The 17758-nt window shown below is 41.8% G+C and overlaps 1 protein-coding gene across 11 annotated transcripts in view; it reads right to left on the minus strand.

The window, feature by feature from the left end:
• SLX4IP (SLX4 interacting protein) overlaps positions 1-17758 on the minus strand; it is a 201082-nt gene that overhangs the window by 100310 nt on the left and 83014 nt on the right. The gene's annotated exons all lie outside the window — the stretch shown is intronic.

The following is a 17758-nucleotide window of genomic DNA, read 5'->3' on the forward strand; positions in this document are numbered from 1 at the left end:
GGCCAAGGAGGGTGGATCACCTGAGCTCAGGAGTTCGAGATCAGCCTGGCCAACATGGCGAAACCCCATTTCTACTAAAAATACAAAAATTATCTGGGCATGGTGGCACGCACCTGTAATCCCAGCTACTTGGAAGGCTGAGGCAGGAGAATTGCTTGAACCCAGGAGGCGGAGGTTTCAGTGAGCCAAAATCACACCACTACACTCCAGCTTGGGCAACAGAGCAAGACTCTGTCTCAAAAAAACAAACAAAACCTGCATGTTCTTTCCAAACCTGCTCCCTCCTCCTGTTTTGACTCAGCCAGTGGCACTAGGACTTATCCAGTTCTGAGACCTCAACACTTCCCTTCCTCAGCAGCCATTTGCAAATCATCACTTCTAACCCCTTCCATGCCTCCAGGCCAAGCCACCACCTGCTCCGGCCTGGCCTTCTGCAATGTCTTCCATGGTCTCTCTCCCGCAACAACTCACTTTCAATCTATTACCAGTCTGTTGCCAGAGCGATCACGCCATGCCCAGCCTCCACACCCCAAACCTCATCCCAGCTGAAAATCTTTGGAGAGGCCTTCCACTCCTCTCAGAATAAAGACTAAAATCCTAGGAAGCTGGTAAGAGGTTGACCATATCCCAGTACATCCAAGTCAGTTGCATTTTATGCCTTTCTATCCAGGCGTAATTATTAACAGCTCCCCCTTCTGCTCTAAAAATTATCTTGATTTTCGTAACAACCTATGTGGTCTCCTACAAGTACATGATAACCTACAAGCCTCTGTGAGGTCTGGCCCCTGCCAGCTTCCCCAGCACCATGCCAACCCACTGTCCCCTGTGCTCTGCTCCAGCCCTGCTGGCCTCTGTTCATGCACTCATTATTAATTTATTGAGCATACACCAGACGCCAGCCCTGCACCAGGAGCTGAACACAGAGCAGGACAAAGCAGAAAGGACCTTGGCTCTGCTGGAAGAAGCTCCCCATTCCTTCTTCTACCCCACCTTCCCCTAGGCTCAGGCTTGACTCGAGGCTCCTTCTTTACAGAAACCTTCTAAGGTTCCAGACCAGGGCAACTCACCCTTTATCTTGCAGGCAGCATCGTGTACCTCTTTTTGAAACAACGATTCAAGATTGCAATTTTTCCTGCTTCTGTGTGATTGATCTGACTGCCAGCTTCCTCCAAGAGACAATAAGGTCTGCAATTTAGTTATTGATGATTGACACCCTAATGCTTACCCATGCCTAGCCTACAGAAGGTGCTCAATAAGTATATTGCAGAAAGAAAGGAAGGAGGCAGGAAAAACATGCTCACTCCCCAACTCAGAGCCAACACTCCTTCCCGGGTCCCAGTGCAGTTCTAATGGTGCCCAGGGCCTTACAAATCCTCTCATAACCTTGGCTTCTGCCCTGTTTACCCCTACCCACAAGGCACAAAGTTTGTTCAAGGGGGCTCTGGCAGAAGTGACCCACCACCTTCCCCCTGCCTCGGCTGAGACAAAACTGTGCTCCACATGCAGACTCTCCCTCCCAGCAAAAGGCTGGAGGAAGATCTGGGAACCCATAACCAAAGGAAAAAGGGAAGGCAATGTGAAAATCAGACAACACAAAATTAGTGGTGAAAATTTTTTTGAAAGTAAGAGATGGCTAGGTGCAGTGGCTCATACCTATAATCCTAGCACTTTGGAAGGCAGAGGCAGGAGGACCACTTGAGGCCAGGAGTTCAAGACCAGCCTGGGTAACATGGCAAAACCCCGTCTCTACCAAAAATACAAAAATTAGTCAGGTGGGGTGGCATGTGCCTATAGTCCCAGCTACTCTGGAGGCTGAGGTGGGAGGATGGCTTGAGCCCGGGAGGTGGAGGTGGCAGTGAGCTAAAATCATGCCATTGCACTTCAGCCTGAGTGACAGAAAAAAAGGCCAAGAATAGTGGCTCGCAATTGTAATCCCAGCACTTTGGGAGGCTGAGGCAGGCGGATCACCTGCAGTCAGGAGTTTGAGACCAGCCTGGCCAACATGGTAAAACCCCATCTCTACTAAAAATTCAAAAATTATGTATTTTTGTACATAAAGGCGTGGTGGCACACGCCTATAATCCCAGCTACTTGAGAGGCTGATGCAGGAGAATCACTTGAGCCCGAGAGGTGGAGGTTGCAGTGAGCCAAGATCATGCCACTGCACTGCAGCCTGGGCGACAGAGCAAGACTCTGTCTCAACAACAACAAAAAAGAGATGTTCCATATAAGATGATCAGACCATCAAGAAGACATGAGTTGCAAATTTTCATGCACTGAACAACCTTCTTTCCACCAGAGTGATTTACCTTAAACTTCTCTTCATTTCAAAGTGGATCTCTGTTTTATTTGCACAAATACAAGGCTCATTCATATGACAGTTTTCCCAAGACGTTTGAAATACTGAAGTTTCTCCTTCTTGACACAAAAATATTGCTTGTGGGCGGGGCATGGTGGCTCACACCTGTAATCCCAGCACTTTGGGAGGCCAAGCCAAGCAAATCAAAGTCAGGAGTTTGAGACCAGCTTGGCCAACATGGTGAAACCCCATCTCTACTAAAAATAAAAATAATTAGCTGGGCATAGTGGCAGATGCCTGTAATCTCAGTTACTCGGGGGGCTGAGGCAGAAGAATTGCTTGAACCCGGGAGGGAGAGGTTACAGTGAGCCGAGATCACGCTACTGCACTCCAGCCCAGGTGACAGAGTGAGACTCCATCTCAAAAAAAAAAAAAAAATTGCTTGTGGCTTATAAAAGTCCATTTTTTTTTCTTCAGCTTCTATTCAGTATGAATTAAAATCTCATAGTCCAAATTTCAGCTTGGGGATATGCACCTATCTTGGAGAGGGGCACTAAAAGAATACAAACCCCTATTTAAGACACTGGTTATTTTCACTTCAATATGTCACCAGAGGGCCTAGGGTGAAGTGAGGATTAGAGATGAGTTGTGTTTTTATGAAATCGTCCACATGACAACACCCTGCTGCATGTGGCTGGCCTATGTCCCAATCAAGGGTAAGCCAACAGGAAAGGGTAATACAGTCAGTTCCTTCCCATCAGGAGGGACCCTTCCCTCCTTCATGTTACCTTCCCAGACAGAGGGCCCTTCGAAGCACCAACCTAGTGAGGGTGCGGATACTAATTTGTTTAATTGACAAATAATTGTGTATATTTATGGGACACAATGTGATGTTGTACGTATACACTGTGGAATGATTCCAAGCCAATGAACATATCCATCACCTCCCATACTTAGGATTTCTTGGTGGTGACATCAATCTTTTGATTAGTTCTTTTGAATTCAATAAACAAAATATAGATAAAAGTTCTTATATTTTCCCATACCACTGTGGATCATTTAACCTCTGCCCCCATCTTGGCACATGCACACAACTATGGAGACCACTCCAGTCAATGACGAGATAGCTGATGACTCAGATGAGGCCCACAGTGAAAAAGGCAAATTCCTGCTGGCAGTTGCAAACCAATGTCAGGGATGTGATGTCAGAAACTTACACTGGAGTTACAGGAGATGAAGCAGGGCATGTGTAGTGATGGAGAATAAAAGCTATAAAGAAACGAAAACTATCCTGAGAATCCAACAGCATACATGTGCAGGGAAAAGACTGTAAAACTTGCTCCTCTGATACACCATGTTTGCTTCCATCTCAAAGGCTTGGTACCTGCTGTTCTCTCTGCTAGAACCACTTCCTCCAGACTCTAGGAGGTGCCTCTCTCTTTTCACTCAGAGTTCAACTTGAAAGTTCAAGTCTCTCTGACCATCCTATTTAAGCAGGAACCACCTCCAGTCACTACCCACCAAGTTACCATCTTTTTTTTCTTTGTCACACATCTCGGTATCTGAAATTATCTTGTTTCTTTCTTTGGGCAGTGTCTGTTTAACCCCTGCCTGAAATGTCATCTCCATGAGACCAAGGACTTTGTTGGTCTTATTCAAAATTGGGTCCCCACAGCTGAGAACCATTCCTGGCACATGGGAAACAAGGAATAAACATTTATGGAACTGGTACAATTTTTAAAAACAGCAAAGAAGAACACAAGAGTCATAGAAGACTGAACCCACTTCTTTCAGCCCATGTCAGATCAAGGAGGCAAAGACAAATAAGACCATAAAGGACACATAATAGATAATGTTGGTCCACAAGATATACCTCAAACCCTATGCAATGAAAGCAGAGAACACACCATGTTTCCCATCACTCATGAAACTGTATCTGTCCATCTACATTTTTAATCTTCCAAACGAACTTCCCTGTCAAGTCATGGCAGGTAGGAGGTGGGGTGAGGGTCTGATCCCACAGCAAGACGTAACAGCTGAGATGGGTGGGGAGAAGTGGGCATGTGATGATCCCAGAAGGGGAGTCAGTGCTGCAAGCTTGGCAGCGGCCTGAGATCTGTCTACTAGGCCCATCCATCTTCATGTCACATTGCTCAGTGGACTATCCACGTGCAGTCTAAACTGGGAGATACGATATAACCTAGTTAGCACAGGAATAAATCTAAATATGTTTGTAAAGCTGAGGACTCCACAAAAATATGCTCCTTACACCACTGAGGTACTCTCTGTAAGAAACATCTCATGTATATAATATGATAAAGTGCGTTAGTCAGGGTTCAGCATTTACGCTTTTTTGTAGAATCCGGCTACAAAGTTGGTTTTTTGGAAGAGTCTTGGTAATTTTTTTTTTTATTTTCTACCTTAGTCACTTTAAAATCCCTTTTTAAAGATTGCTTCAATAGCAAAATTAATTCTTTTTATAATCAAATCAATTTTTAAAGCAAGATGGAAAAAGGCTTACAGCCTCTATACTAAAGCCTATGCTCATGCCATAAATAATTTATAGCAAGATAGTTGCTTCTCAGTGGCAGGCTCAAATTCCCATTTTAATCAAAACTGATTTTGCAATCTATTTCTCAATTTACGTGTGGTCAGGGAGCTTCTCACCAAGTGAGCACGCAGACTCCATGGAAATATGCACTTCTCCCAAACTCCTAACAAATCAGGACATCGTTAACCACTGATAATCATTTTCTTCTACCCTCTGATGCTCTTAACTTCATCAAAGGTTAACGTCATGGCAGTAGCTTCAGAGGGAACTCAAAAGCTGAAAGCCACAAAATACCAATGGAACTATATTCGCTGGTATTTCCAAATGTGTAAACAGACCTCACAAAGAAAAAGCTCGAAGATTCACTGGATTATCTAAACGTACAAACTCATACCAGAAACACAAAGAATAACCAACAAATGAAAGGACCAGCCAGTGTATTACTGTGCTTCAAATCTCCAACCAGTACGTCTGAGACTGCACCGCCTTACTCTGGGGCAGGCAGCACAGGCGAGCCTTCTTACACGACTGTTTCCCAAAACAGTCTAAATTCCCTTAAACAGTAGGTAGGCAGAGTGTCAGCCTGTTCACAATACAGATTCCCAACACTTTTGGGAACCACCATGCTCTGTGTCTGAGTGCTGGCAGTTGAGACTTCAACAGAGAGAACTAGAATCTTCATGCTGCCAATCCTGCTGGTCTGCTCCCAAATTTTGCTCCATAGATGAACCTCTGTAGACTGCATATGGTCTTGGACTTCTTCATTAGCAGAGAAATGAAACAATTCCCAAACTGAGGGCAGAGATTCAAAATGCTTCCCAAACTCATGAAATTCTCCTGGCACTGAGAACTCTGTTCATTTTGGCTTGAGGTGATTTATATTCAGGTGGACTAGAACTGAAAAGAACATTTTCTATGATAGCAATTATGGGAGAGGGTCCTTGAACCTTCAATGATTTTGGTGTTCCTCCTTTCTTAGAGATATGGAATGCTAACAAAAGTAGGATTAAAAAAAAGAAGAAGAAGAAGAATGTGACTAATCAGAATCCCTTTTTTTTTTTTTTTTTTTTTTTTTTTTTTTTTGAGATGGAGTCTCACTCGGTCACCCAGACTGGAGTGCAGTGGTACAATCTCGGCCCACTGCAACCTCTACCTCCTGGGTTCAAGCAATTATCCTGCCTCAGCCTCCCAAGTAGCTGAGATTACCGGCACCTGCCACCACACCCGGCTAATCTTTTTGTATTTTTAGTAGAGATGTGGTTTCACCCTGTTGGCCAGGCTGATTTCGAACTCCTGACCTCAAGTGATCCACCCGCCTCAGCCTCCCAAAGTGCTACGATTACAGGGGTGAGCCACTGCGCCCAGAATCACTTTTTAAAATGCCATTTATTTTATCTTGTTTTATCATTAGCCATAAGGCTCATGAACGTAAGATTACATTATAAAAATTAAATGTCTCATGTTAGCATGACAGGAAAATCAATCTACTTACTCCTCCTAAAAACGGGACTTTTAAATAAGTTAAAGCAGTAAGCAAAATCTGAATCTACTTTTTAGTCTTTAAACATCATCCTAAATTTATTATTATAAAAAACAGAGAATATGGAAAGCAAACAGAAACAGAAATCCATCTGAACAATTCACTGACATATCACTACCTTTCTTTCCTTGTACAGATTAAAATATAATAGACACATATTGTCATGTGTTTAAGTCACATGCATAAAGGAAAGCTCAGGGAATATCAACTTTGAGCTGGGCTGCGTTTGGTTACATAGTTTGTGGGTATCTGAAATGTCTGCATCTATGTTTAGAAGAAAAATCCCAAATTACAAAAACATCTAATGTGACAACACAGATATGTCGAGCCCAGGGCAACAAGACCAGTGGGGCAAACACCGGCCAGCCACTCTGGTTGGGTGTGGACCTTCATATGGGTATCAAAGATTTTCTCTTCTGAGTCTTCAGGCTGGGGCTGACAAGTCTAGGCCCTCCTCCGTTGGCCTGGTACGTAAGGAGGCAGGTCTGGGGCTTACTCCAAAGAGCTAGTCTGGTATAATGACAACGCATTCCTAGGAATTTTTTTTAAAGAGAAAAGAAAAGAAAATTCCAAGAATATGGCAAGGCCAGTGAAGCTTAACTTCCACAAGCCTTTTTACTCCTAAGTAAAATTATTTTCTATTTCATAAGTGTTAGTTGTTGCTTTTGTTATTACTCATGAGTATCAGATAAAGGAAAGGGAAATGGGCAGGAGGATGAAAGACTGTGAAAGGTGCAAATCCCATTTGAATGATTCAGCCTCACCATGAAAATTAATTACATTTCAAAAATGATGATGTTTATCAAACTAATGTTTGATAAATGGACCCACAGAAGGTCCATTTAAGCATTGTTTTTTCCTATTGCTTTGATGCTTTCTTGTTTTGATATAATTTCAAATTTCAGAAAAGTTGCGAGAATAGCAAAAAGTTAGAAAACTTTTGAATTAAATTCTAAGAGCTTAAAACCACTTTTTAATTAACTGCAAAAGTTAAAAAAAAAACAAACTACTCTTACCTGACAAATGGTTACACAACAGCCATAATGATCAATTACTTAGGAAAGGTGGAACCATCAGACCTGTCAACATTTTTTTAAAAAATTGAAACACGCAAGACAGAGGATGACATTTGTGACCCGCTCCCAGGAGTGCACAGATAAGGCAGGCTGGGGGTTATGTGTAATTACAGAGGCACCAGCTGTCCCTCTGCACATTTCTTTCCCAAATGAAAAAGCAGGATGGAATGCAAATGAGAAGGAGTAATTACATTAATGAATAATCTTAAATGTGTGTCAATCTTTTTTGGAAAGAAATCACTGACAAACTTAGGTACTATATTAGCGATCACAATTTATCCAAAACATGCTGCACTGTGAAGAAACCACAGATTAGAACCTCTAACAGAGATGATAATTTTATTCTTCCTTATTAGATGAATCCAAGAGAGCTTTGTAAGAATATCCCAGAGAAATAATTTTGAGTGTAGTCAAGTACCCTGAAACAAATGAAAGCAATAAAACATCTGTAAAGGCTGAAGACTACCTTCCATTTCCCTTGTATCTTATAAAAGCATCTTTCTTGGGGATAGGATGGAGTAAATTTTTACAGCAAGAAGTAAAGGGACTCATATTGAATACACTGAGAGGATTCTGTAGAGAGTTTAATCTTTGTATCATAAAGCCACTTTGCATCCAAAAGCCTGCTCAAAACACCTCTAGTTGGTAAATCATGAAACATGCCTTCTGACTAGTCCCCTCTGCACCTTCCACATGTGTCTAACGTTCCTGCCAGAGTTGCTCTTTGTATTTTTAACTCCTTATTTCTATGGCTATTCAAGGATGTATTTAAATAATACGTTAGGACCCTCATGGGCAAACTGGCTTTTCTGGCAGAACTGTGAGCTCTTTGAGGGGCAGTATTTTGTCTTCATAGCTTTTATAGAGCCAGCGCCTAGCACAGGGCCTAGTTTATGGCATGTTTATCTGTTAAGTGAACAAATGAACCAGCAAAATACTGATGGTATTGATCATCACGGCCAGAAGATGATATATCTTTTGATTATAAACATACAATACATATTTCAATGGGTACCTTGCTTTGGTTGCACCTGTGAATAGCCAATGCATTCCCATCTGGGTAACAGAACGAGATCCTGTCTCTCTCTGTCTCTCTCTTTTTTGGGATGGGGTCTCACTCTGTCACTCAGGCTGGAGTGCAGTGGTGTGATTTTGGCTCACTGCAACCTCTGCCTCCCAGGCTCAAGCAATCCTCCCACCTCAGCCTCCCAAGTAGATGGGACCACAGACACATGCCACAACACCCAGCTAATTTTCTGTATATTTGGTAGAGACAAGATTTTACCATATTGCCCAAGCTGGTCTCGAATTCCTGAGTTCAAGTGATCCACCTAGCTCAGCCTCCCAAAGTGCTGGGATTATAGGTATGAGCCACCATGCCCAGCCTGAGACCCTGTCTCTTAGGGAGAGAGAGAGAGAGAGAGAGGAGAGAATAGATTTCTGTTGTTTTAAACCACTTGGTTTGTGGTAATTTGTTATGTCATCCATAGGAAACAAATACAGAAGCCTACTAAAAACACAGCAGTTCAAAAACAATTTGATGGAGACAGCATCTGAGTGGCAATCTTGAGGACATAGTTCAGACAAACACTAGCATGTGTCAGAAACACTACTAAATTTTATTTGTTAATGAATTATATCTTAGCTCATCCCAAAAAGGATCATGAGAGCTGACAAACCCAAACCCAATGATTCTCATACACCCGCCTAAAAACTGACTTTTCATGCTTTGCTAAACCAAAGTTGAGCAAGAGCTAAATTATAATCGAGAAAGAGCATGATTTCCAGAGTGAGAACCATGCTCTTTCTCAACTATAATTTTATCACCTCAATAGACATCTAGATTGATGACTACACTTTTACCAAGTAGAATATTGGGGAAGAACTCTGAAGTCTATGGGAAGAGTGTGAACAAACGCAGAGGCGTGAAAGTGCAATATGATGTGCGCATGAAGGAAGGAGGGTATGATGGGGGAAGGTGAGACTGGAAATGCAGGCTACAACAAAGATCAGCTGACAGGCCAGTGATGAGCAGGGAGAGGACTTCATGGAGAAGTGGGGCCCTTCTGCTGCTCAGCGCCAAGAATGCCAGCAGCAAGGCATTTATCAGGAGACCCCCAAGTCCTTACCCCATATCCACATTCCTTCTTAGAAAGTTACTAGAATTGTGTTCCACCAAAAAAAGGAATAAATCAAGACAGTGGAAGGTGTGAGAAAAGGAGAATCTAACACAGAAGAGAGGTGAAGGTAAACAGAAAATGACGTCTGTGCGCTGAGCATTGAATGCAGTTGGTCCAGAAAGCAGCGGAATGACGTCTCCAGGAAGACAGGAAGAAATGTGCTGGTCCATTACCTGATGGGTTTGACTGTGGGAAAATATTTCTTGGAAGGACTTTATAATTCATTTGAATAATTCTGGAGGAAAATAGTGATAGAAACAAAGAAAACTATTAACACCCCCTACTCCGCCAAAAAAGAGGCAACTCTAAATTCCATGAAAAACAAACCATTATAACAATGAGAAAATGTATTCATGGTATATAGTTCAGCTAAGCAGTAAAAATACTTATACAATTATAATAATATAAACATTAAATACAGATTTAACTCAACATTGTAATACAACTATGGAAGGGAAAGAGGGGAAGCTTCTATGTGAGCAGATGGAAAGCGAGAGGTATGAGTGTTAAATTTCCATGTAGAGAAAGGTCAATATATAACATCAAAATTGGCAAATCAAATGACTATATAAACAGGTAAAAAGAGGTGTCTTCTGGAGTACAGGATTTGGAAATAGGAAGAAATGAAGGCAGGGGTCTGCTACTTTTTCTTAAAATCCTTGTGGTACTGCTATTTCATATTTTAAATGATATACACGTAAAAATGATGAAAATACTAATTATAAAGAAACCACATTTAAAATAAAAGAAAAAGATAAGCTGGACCAGACTGTAAAGATTTTATTTTATTTCTATCTTTCTATTTTTAATAATGTGCTAGGAACTTTTTTCTCTATCAAACAGGATAAGCACATACAGGACCACTGGCTCCAAAGGGGAGGATGGGTGCAGAGGGGAGAAGCTGAAGACAATGATACTAGTTAAGTGGCTGCTACGCAACCTTAGCAACAGGAGATGACAACCTGAACCAAGACAATGGCAGTAGAAATGACAAGGAGAAAAGTCCGAGGAACAAGCAAACATGACTGAGCAGGAGATCATGATTCTGGACGTACTGAGCTTCAGATGTGGGCAAGCATGAATCATTACCTCATTTTCAAGACCTGTAAACTGAGGCTTTGAAAAGATAAGATCAAATGGCAGGTAACTAGCAGAGCCCAGTCCTCCTTGACACTGTGCTGACTTCTGTACATACAACACTCGGCTAATACTTTTGTAGCTCCACTGCCATCCTGTATCCCCACAGGTCAAATAAAAACTTGAAAGCAACTCACAAAAATATTAATTATTTTAAACATCAAAGACATTTTTACGCATATAGCAAACTGAATTTCCAATTAAACCTCTTCTTTATGACTATTTTCTCATCACTGCTGAGTGGGCTCCTGGGAGCCCTGTGTGTTTCTGACTTCATCCCAGGCCTGGCCATAGCTGACGGAACAATCATTTCATGTTTCTCGGCAACGTGGAACTAAGGCAGGGCGGGTGGTCAAGAGTGTCTCCCTGCATGGCTATGCCTGTTACGTGTAAACCTGGGCACTGTGGAACTAAAACAGAGCCTGAGAAGAGTCCAGCTGATTCCCAAAGAGCAGCAGCCGAGAGGAACGCTGCCAAGGGTCCTCCTTTCCTGGAGTTCTGCAAGCCATCCCTGTAACTGTGTAATCAATTCCAAACGGACACAGCCAGTCCACTTTACAAACCCCATGAGGCCTGCAGCTCTCGTCCATCACAAAGCACTGGGCCTGGCCCAGGCCTGCTGACGTCACCAGGCCTTTCCACATTCTCTGCACCTCCCGATGCAGAGTCTTAGGGTCATGAGCCTGCTGGTCCCCCAGCCAGCCAGGAAGGCTCTTATGTGCGACCAGCCAGCCCTGCCCTTGCAGGTCCATGTCAGACAGGAACAACAACAAAATGGCCAAACATCACTGCCTCCTCCTACCAATTCATTTTTTAAAAATGATACTTCACCTACTGTCTCACATCCTTAAAAAAATGGATTTAATAGACTCAAATAAGAATTTGGTTGTAGCTAAGTGATAATGTGACTTTTTGTTTATATAGTGAGACAACTCTGAAAAAAAGATTTTTTAGTCCGCTCACAATTTTAAAGCTTAATATGAGCTTCTCACCTAATACCTCCTCCAGCAGACAGTTCTGATGTATCATCTCCTGCAATAGATTATTCATTCATTCATTAAATCAGCACTGGGTGCTTGGTGCCAGGCACCACGCCAGGCCCCGTGGAGGATAGTGTGAATAAGCAGTACTGGTCCCTGCCTTCTATGGTGCTTACAGTCTCATTTTAGAAAGTCATTAGTGTTTAATGCAACATTTACAAAGGTGTTACTTTATTTATCTTATAATTAATCTTTTTCCATATAATCATATGTCTGTACATATGAAGAAATAAACACAAAGGCATTTGACTATGTCTACATACAGAGGTCAACTGAAAGAAGGAAGAAAATTTAAGCAATTTAGTAATTATCACGAAAACCAGTTAAGTGTGATTTGGATGAATTCAACTCCTCCTCCGCCCTGCGAACTGACTTATGTGTCCCTTTATCATTAGAAACGAATTTCATATAAACTTCCACCAGGAGGAGAAAGCTATGAGCCTGTCTCTCTGACTATCGCAGTATCTTGTGGTACAGCATCCCTTTCAGGTGGAAACCAGCTTGAGATCCTTCTGTCCAGAGAGATAGTCCCCACCTGCTCTATAAACTTACCCACTGGCCCATCCCATGCCAAGAGGTCTGCTACAGAGGAACAATTTGATCTCTGTTTGCACTTAGGGTTCAGATATGCATGCAGGCAGGTCAAGCAAAGGCAGGGAAGAATAGTGGGCCGAGAGACTTAGAGGCTAAATGGCAAGGAGAAACTGCAGGATGATCAGTGCTCAGAGAGAACTTAACACAGTAGGGAAGAGGGTTGTGCGCCCAGTGAGGTGGATGTGATATGCTCTCTGTCCTACCGAATTCTTATTCACAGAAGGCCCAAGCAACCCTGTGGTGGGACTCCCTTTCCCACCAACAGGCTGTGCCACGGGGTAGGAGAGATGGTCTCTACGGTTTTTGCAGCTGGGCTCTTGTGGCATCGGTGTATGAAAAGATTCAACGGCCGGAAAGAACAAGGAGGGTTCTCTGTGAGAAACAGGACCAGTAGCAGCCAGCTGGGCTGATATGTAAGCGCATGAGATGACCTCCCTCCCCAGGACTGAGTGACGGAAGGGCATTTTAATGAGGGTAAGGCACTTGGCTAAGAATGCAACAGGTCAACAAAATGCAGGTTTTAGTTGCATGCACTGTCACTGGTACCCACAGGCCCAGGAGACCAGGAGCCATGTGTCTCCTTCCCTCCTACATGCTTCTCTACATGCTGGGCTGCTTGGCAGGAAGGAAAAAGGGTCAGCCAGCTCTCACCAACAGAGCACCTCCACTCTACGGTTTTGTACATTTTTTCCACGTTATCATTGTACTTTAAGAAAACGTTGCATAGCTTTAAAAAGGGAGAGGGGAAGAGCTTTGAAAACACTGATTTCTGTCACTGAGAGTGTTAGGAGGGCTTTAATAAGTCTTTACAAAAAGAGCTAAGATTCCCCCAAAAAAGGCAACATTAAGAGAAAACTAATAATGTCATTGCATTAACTGCAACACAAGCTGCATTTCTATTGAGAGCAGAAGATCAAAACAGACATTTTCCAGTTTTATCTTACTAATAATTATCTCTAATGCTTGCATGTCACAGCACATGCAAATCTCTTCAAATCTCTTGAAGGGGGGTGAAAGGGAGGGAGGAAGAGAGGCCAGTCACTTTAGAGTGCCATAATAAAGTGATGTCTCTATGTGATCCTGACTAATGTAGGGCCTTCTGTAATCAAATTAAATGACACATACTTCAGATCTCTACTAATTATGGATTGATTTTTTAAAAATCATTTCCCCACCTGTCCCCTTAGCTAACTGGCACTTTTCTTTTTAAGTGTATGAAAGTTATTTTTTATTTATTTTTATTTTTTGCTTTGTATAAAGGTAAAAATGATAGATTTATTACAATTTGAGTTATAAATTTAAATTTACAATTAGTTACAATTTTACTTATTTTTTTATTCTTATTTTATTTATTATTTGCATTTCTCTAATGACCAGTGATGATGAGCTTTTTTCATATGTTTGTTGGCTGCATAAATGTCTTCTTTTATTATTATTATTTTTTTAATTTTATTATTATTATACTTTAAGTTTTAGGGTACATGTGCACAACGTGCAGGTTTGTTACATATGTATACATGTGCCATGTTGGTGTGCTGCACCCATTAACTCGTCATTTAGCATTAGGTATATCTCCTAATGCTATCCCTCCCCCCTCCCCCTACCCCACAACAGGCCCCAGTGTGTGATGTTCCCCTTCCTGTGTCCATGTGTTCTCACTGTTCAATTCCCACCTATGAGCAAGGACATACGGTGTTTGGTTTTTTGTCCTTGCGATAGTTTCCTGAGAATGAGGGTTTCCAGTTTCATCCATGTCCCTACAAAGGACATGAACTCATCATTTTTTATGGCTGCATAGTATTCCATGGTGTATATGTGCCACATTTTCTTAATCCAGTCTATCGTTGTTGGACATTTAGGTTGGTTCCAAGTCTTTGCTATTGTGAATAGTGCCACTATAAACATACGTGTGCATGTGTCTTTATAGCAGCATGATTTATAATCCTTTGGGTATATACCCAGTAATGGGATGGCTGGGTCAAATGGTATTTCTAGTTCTAGATCCCTGAGGAATCACCACACTGACTTCCACAGTGGTTGAACTAGTTTACAGTCCCACCAACAGTGTAAAAGTGTTCCTATTTCTCCACATCCTCTCCAGGACCCGTTGTTTCCTGACTTTTTAATGATCGCCATTCTAACTGGTGTGAGATGGTATCTCATTGTGGTTTTGATTTGCATTTCTCTGATGGCCAGTGATGATGAGAATTTTTTTGTGTGTTTTTTTGGCTGCATAAATGTCTTCTTTTGAGAAGTGTCTGTTCATATCCTTTGCCCACTTTTTGATGGGGTTTTGTTTTTTTCTTGTAAATTTGTTTGAGTTCATTGTAGATTCTGGATATTAGCCCTTTGTCAGATGAGTAGGTTGCAAAAATTTTCTCCCATTCTGTAGGTTGCCTGTTCACTCTGATGGTAGTTTCTTTTGCTGTGCAGAAGCTCTTTGGTTTAATTAGATCCCATTTGTCAATTTTGGCTTTTGTTGCCATTGCTTTTGGTGTTTTAGACATGAAGTCCTTGCCTGTGGCTAGCTGGCACTTCTTATGGCTCACAGTGTGCCCATCTCTGCACTCCCTCTGCTCCTAAATTTAAACATTTTCAGATTATCTGTTGTGCCTTAGAAAGCCAAATAGCCAAGCACTTTAGAATTGTATGTAAAAGAGAAGCAGCCTCTGAAGGAAGAGAGATGTGGTGAGGAAGGGGCTGGGGCCTCCATGGGCATATTTGGGGATGTAGCACCACTTCTGGCCTTCTTGGTTTCCTGGTGACTTTGTTCCTAGCATTTTAATCCTCATGAATAATATTGCCACTCAGAGTAAGACAGCTGCTTTTGACTCAGCATTTTAACTGAATTTAATTCATTTTCAGTGGCCTTGAGCCGGAAAAGAAAATACTAATTAGCTCAAGGATATTAGCTAAGGAACCTCACTAGCTTGGGCATCAGGTTCCTTGACTATATGTAAAGGATCTCCTACAGAAAAATCCACACTAAGCTAGGAGGCACAGGAACCCACGTAGAGAGAAGAGAGGTGATGGGAGCTCCTAAAAGAAGAGCAATATGAAGCCTCAGGGAGACAGCAATCATGGAGAGCGACCAGCCTAGAATGAATGGAACAAGAGAGAGGAGTCCAGGAAGGATGACTCACAGAACAAAAACAGACACACAATGAGAAAAGACAGAAGAGAAAGATGATCTGCCATGGAGAGAAGTGGACTGGCAGGCACTTTAAAGAGCTGCCGGAGAGTAAGACAGATCAGCAAGGCTGCTGAAGAGAGCAAGCAAATGAAAACAAAAGAGGGGTGGGAATTAAAGAGAAAGGAAAGGTAATCCGAGTACACTGCCTGGCTCAGCAGTAAATACTGTCATAATAAGATATCATCATAATAATGAAAACACAATAGGAAGTTCTATAAAAATGTGTCAAAATTAAATATACTGTTTTAAATAATCCTCCAGAACTGCCATATAAGCATGCTATTTATAAGCATGAAGGTGAAAACCAGAAGAAACAGCCAAAAGAGTCTATAGAGTGATCACTTCTAGGGAGTGGAAACAGAGGATAGAGAGGAGTGGAAGAGGGAACTATTATTTTTCTTTCAAAGTCTATAATGTGATTCCAAGAATTAAAGGGAGAAAGGATTTTAAGGGGAAAGAAAAGAAAACATATGTTCATACAGATGGTGTTGGGACAACTGAATAACCACATGCAAAAGAATTAAAGCTGGGCTCATTCCTCAAACCATACACAGAAATTAACTCAAAATGAATCACAGACCTAAATTTAAGAATGAAAACTCTAAAACTCTTAGAAGAAAACATAAGTGTAAACTTTCATAATCTTGGTAAGGCAATGATTTCCTAGATGTGATACCAAAAACAAGTGACAAAAAGAAAAAACTAGATAAATTGGGCTTACCAAATTAAAAACACTTGTGCTTCAAAGCACACCAGCAAGAAAGAGACAACTCACAGAATGGGAGAAAATGCTTTCAAATCATATACCTGATCAGAATATATAATGAACACTTACAATTCAACAATAAAAAAGATAAATAACCCAATTGAAAAATGGGCACAAGGGCCGGGCACGGTGGCTCACGCCTGTAATCCCAGTACTTTGGGAGGCTAAGGTAGGCGGATCACAAGGTCAGGAGATCAAGACCATCCTGGCTAACACGGTGAAACCCCGTCTCTACTAAAAATACAAAAAATTAGCCGGGCATGGTGGCGGGCGCCTGTAGTCCCAGCTACTTGGGAGGCTGAGGCAGGAGAATTGCTTGAACCTGAGAGGCGGAGGCGGCAGTGAGCTGAGATGCACCACTGTACTCCAGCCTGGCCAACGGTGAGACTCTATCTCAAAAATAAAAAAAGAAAAGAAAAAAGAAAAATGGGCACAAGATTTCAATAGACATTTCTCTAGAAAACAAATAGTCAATAAGCACATGAAAAGATGCTCAATATCATTAGCCATCAAGGAAATGCAAATTAAAACCACAACTGAGACACAACTTCACACCACTAGGATAGCTGTAAACAAGAAGACAGACAATAGCAAGTGTTGGCCAGGATGTGGAACCATCATACGTGGCTGGTAGGAATATAAAATGGTACAGTCACTTTGAAAACAGTTTGGCAGTTCCCCAAAAAGTTAAACACAGAGTCACCATACGACTTAGCAATTCCATTTCCAGGTATATACCCAAGATAAATGAAAACACATAAGAATATACAAAAATTTTACACAAACATGCATAGCAACATTAGTCATAACAGTCCAAAAGTAGAAACAATCCAAATGTCCCTCAATTGATAAATGGATAAGCAAAAGGTGATGTATCCACACAATGGAATATTATTCAATCATAGAAAGAAATAAAGTACTGACACATACTACAATATGGTTGAACCTTGAAAACATTCTGCTAAGTGAAAGAAGCCAGTCACAAAACACCACGTTGTAGAACTCCATTTATATGATATGTTCATAACAAGGAATTTTTTATAAAGACAAAAAGTAGGCTGGTCGCGGTGGCTCACGCCTGTAATCCCAGCACTTTGGGAGGCTGAGGCGGGTGGATTACGAGGTCAGGAGATCGAGACCATCCTGGCTAACAAGGTGAAACCTTGTCTCTACTAAAAATACAAAAAAATTAGCCGGGCGTGGTGGCGGGCGCCTGTAATCCCAGCTGCTCGGGAGGCTGAGGCAGGAGAATGGCGTGAACCGGGGAGGTGGAGCTTGCAGTGAGCCAAGATCGCGCCACTGCACTCCAGCCTGGGGGACAGAGCGAGACTCCGTCTCAAAAAAAAAAGAAAAAACAAACAAACAAAAAAAGCAAATCAACA

This window comes from Symphalangus syndactylus, chromosome 24 (genome assembly GCF_028878055.3).
Source record: "Symphalangus syndactylus isolate Jambi chromosome 24, NHGRI_mSymSyn1-v2.1_pri, whole genome shotgun sequence".
NCBI lineage: Eukaryota > Metazoa > Chordata > Mammalia > Primates > Hylobatidae > Symphalangus > Symphalangus syndactylus.